The following is a 4,021-nucleotide window of genomic DNA, read 5'->3' as shown; positions in this document are numbered from 1 at the left end:
GCAAATTGCCACGCAGGCACGCACACGCACGCGCGCACACACACGCACACACACACGTCCACATCTGAACCCAAACTCAGACACAAGCCCACAAGTTCAGAGACGCAACAGCAACCCCTGAACACCAACACAGCGCCACACAAACACACAGCTGGTCTGTGACACATAAGATCTGGGGGGCTCTTAGCTGCATCCCTTACACCCACACTCACCAGCCCAGCTGCCAGGGTCCTCTCAGGGGTGCGCGCGCTCAGTCCTTCCACCCTGTTTCTCTGGGACTGAACCTCCTCATCTTGCCCTCAGAGATGAGAGCTGCCCCAGGTCCCTGGGGCCCATCCTGCACAGCCACACCACGTGAAAACACCAGACACGGCACAACTCCAGAGCTTTGGACAGTCGCACCAGACACAGCTGAACACCACACACGTGTCACACAGACATGTCACACAGACATGACACACGTCACACAGACATGACATGCTCACAGACAGGACATGTGTGGCTCCACTCGGCACCCATACTTAGTCACCTGTGCCCAGGAACATGCATGTCTACACAGGTCACATTCACAGACACTGTGACACAAGTCACACAGTCATGTGCACCTGCGCGCGCGCACACGCACACACACACACACACACACGGTCTTCTGCCTCGACTGCACTGTGCAGGACACACAGAGGGACAGAATGGCAGACAGGGCTGGCTTCCCAGGCTGGGGAAGGTGTGTCTGTGACCCTCACTTGAGAGGTGAGGAGGCTCCAGGCCACAGACAGAGAGGCCTATGGGTGAGGGCAAGGGTAGAGACCCACACCCCACTCCCTCTATCTCTCCCTCTCTGTCTCTGTCTCTGCCTCGGGCCCTGTGTGTGTGTCTCTGCATCTCTGTCTCTCTCCCTGAATCTGTCTCTGCCTGATGTCCCTGGGGCTGCGGACAGCGCTCCGAACGGTGTCAGTTGGGGGGTGGTGAGGGAGCGTCCCCGGGGAGGTGGGAGCCGCAGTGCCACGCACCCCGCCTACCAAACAGCTCTGGGGGAGGGGAGAGGGAGGGCAGAGGCGCCACCGCCAGGCGGAGGGAGCTCTGGCTGCTCCCCGACCCCACCCATGGACCCTGCCTCCCCTCAGAGACCCAGAGAGATGGAGGAGCTGGAGGCTGGGGTGGGGGGCACAGAGAAGGGGAGACATGCAGGGAGGAAGAGAGACCGAGGGGGTGGAGCGTGATACATGGAGAACAGAGAGGAAGCAGGAGCGACACTTGGAGGGAGATGGAGGGGGATAGGCGGGAACCCCAGGGGGGAGGCACAGAGACGGAAAGAGACACAGAGGACGAGGACAGGTCCCACAGAAACAGGAAGTGGACTGGGAGCCACATGCACACGCAGAGAGAAGAGAGAGACAGAGACAGAGAGACAGGCAGGGGAGATCGAGGTGGGGAAACACGGCAGAAGGAGCGAACCAGAGAGTCTGAAACAAAGTCGATTAGAAAGCTGGAGGTCGGCCGGGCGCGGTGGCTCAAGCCTGTAATCCCAGCACTCTGGGAGGCCGAGACGGGCGGATCACGAGTTCAGGAGATCGAGACCATCCTGGCTAACACGGTGAAACCCCGTCTCTACTAAAATACAAAAAAAATTAGCCGGGCGAGGTGGCGGGCGCCTGTACTCCCAGCTACTCGGGAGGCTGAGGCAGGAGAATGGCGTAAACCCGGGAGGCGGGGCTTGCAGTGAGCTGAGATCCGGCCACTGCACTCCAGCCTGGGCAACAGAGCCAGACTCCGTCTCAAAAAAAAAAAAAAAGAAAGCTGGAGGTCACGGGAGAGCGAGGGCTGCACCCGAGACCCCGGGTTGGGAGGAAGGAGAGGAGGGGGCAGAGATGCGGAAAATTGAGGGATTAGGGCAGAGGCAGGAGAGGGATACAGGCGAGCCCAGCCCTGGAGGTAGGAGCAGAAGGTTCAGGTGTGGGCCTGGCGGTGGGCAGATCTAAGGTGTGGATTCCTTGTCCTCTGCCCTACCTCACCCTTCTTCAGTCCTGGGAGGTTGGTGTCCCCTGGGATTCCGACCCACCCCAACTCCAAAGCCCACCCTACCCCTCCTCCTCACCTCTACCAGGTCCCACCCCTCCCAGACCCCAGCTCCATCCTCTACCTCTCCTCCTGGTCCTCATCCCCAACTCCCGCCCCTTCCCCACCCTTGCCTTCATTCTACCTCCACCCCCAGCCTCACTCCACACGGGCCCCACCCCTCTATCAGAGTGACAGACAGGAGGGAAATGACCATTATTTGGTGATGCTGGAGGGGTGTGGGCAGAGAGCTGAAGCGGGGTGTGGTGTACACCAGAACCAGCTACTCAGGGAGCCCAGAGACCCAGAATCCTTCTAGACGGCAACCACCAAGAACCAGGGCTCAGGCATCCCAACAGAGGCTGGGGCTTGGCACCAAGAGTACTGAGGAAATGGTGTTGAGGTGGAATCCAGATGAAACTGTGCTCAGCAGGGAATCAGAGAGGCAGAGATAGCAGATCAAAGGGACAGAAAGCAGGAGATCAAGGCACAGAAATGAGGAGGGCAAAGAGGCAGGGTCAGAGGGCTGGGGAAATAGGGATGGAGCCGAGAGCTAGAGGGGCAGATGGATGGGACTGAGACGCGGGAGCAGACAGGGACAGGGAATCAGATGACAAGGAACTGAGGACAAAAATGGGGAGAAGTGGGTGATCCTGGGTCAGAGAAAAGGAGGAACAGAGAAATGGGGTCAAAGACCCAGGAGGGCAAACATGAGGGGCAGAGAACTGGGAACCGGAGAGACCGAGGGACAAGGGACCGGAGGCAGTGGGGCAGGCCTGAGGGCCCGGGCGAGGGGCGGGGCCTGGGCGGGCTGAGGCTGGAGCTGGGTGCCAGGCCATCGGGGATTCCACAAGGGCCGGGGTCCAGCCGGGCTGCGGGGGGACTTAGGGCTCCAGGGGCATCAGGCGCGGCGCTAATTCAACGCCATCGATCAGACGGGATGAGAGCAATAAATTATTGTGACAAGATGCAATCCTGGCCCGCGCACTGCCGCCGAGGCGGATCGATCCCTGTCCCCAGCCCCACACCGGGTCCCATGCCCAGGCCTGGGCTGGCGGGGATGCCTCTGCCCACCTCTCCCTCCATTCTCCACCCTGCGCACACTCACTCCCACTGACAGCCAGGTGAAGGGAATGTGAGGAGCAGCCTAGGGGAGAGGCAGGAGGGGCCAGGGGGAACCCACAGAAGGAAGTTCAGCGCCCCCTCTGACCCAGGTCTTTTGCTTCCCTCAGCACCCCATCCTCGCCACCACCTGTGAGGTAGGAACTGCCATGATGGATGCCCATTTCACAGATGTGGAAACTGAGGCTCTGACAGGAAAAGTAACTTGGCCAAAGTCCCACAGGGGTGAAGTTAGCCTGGACTTGAACGCAGGTCAGTATGACACCGCCCCCCAATATTTGTACTGTCAGAGGACAGGGCAAGGGCCAGAGACAGAAAAGGAGGAAAGAGAAGAGACAAGAAGACAGACACAGAGTCCAGGATATGGAGAAACAGAGAGAGCTGTAAAGACCCTGTACGGAGAGAAACAGACATAGACAAAGACAACCAGAGAAATACAGAGAACAAAGAGAGACTGGGAGACAGACAGAGACAAAGACAGGGCGGGACAGAGGGGTGGAGAGGCCAGAAACCAAAAGAGACAGAGAGACTCAGAATCAGACTGGCAGACATGGACAGGGACAAGGAGATAGGGGCAGGTGGTGGCAAAGGTGGAAATGGAGAAAGGAAATGAAAGTGAGGGTGTGCGGAAAGGAAAGGCCAGCATGCAGGGAGGGGCGGTTTGGGAGGCAGGGGTGTGTCTGGGGAGGCAAGGGTGCTGGGAGGGGGCTGTGCTGGCCCCAAACAGCTTGTGCGGGAGGTGGGGGTGAGCATGTGGAATGACAGCCTTAGCCCCAGGAGTCAATGGAGGGTGAGAAAGTGAGCCTGGAGTGTAGGGGAGATGGGGTTGGGAGGTAATGGAGAA

Source organism: Theropithecus gelada, chromosome 19, assembly GCF_003255815.1.
Source record: "Theropithecus gelada isolate Dixy chromosome 19, Tgel_1.0, whole genome shotgun sequence".
Classification (NCBI taxonomy): Eukaryota; Metazoa; Chordata; class Mammalia; order Primates; family Cercopithecidae; genus Theropithecus; species Theropithecus gelada.
Note: the sequence above shows the minus strand (reverse complement) of the source record.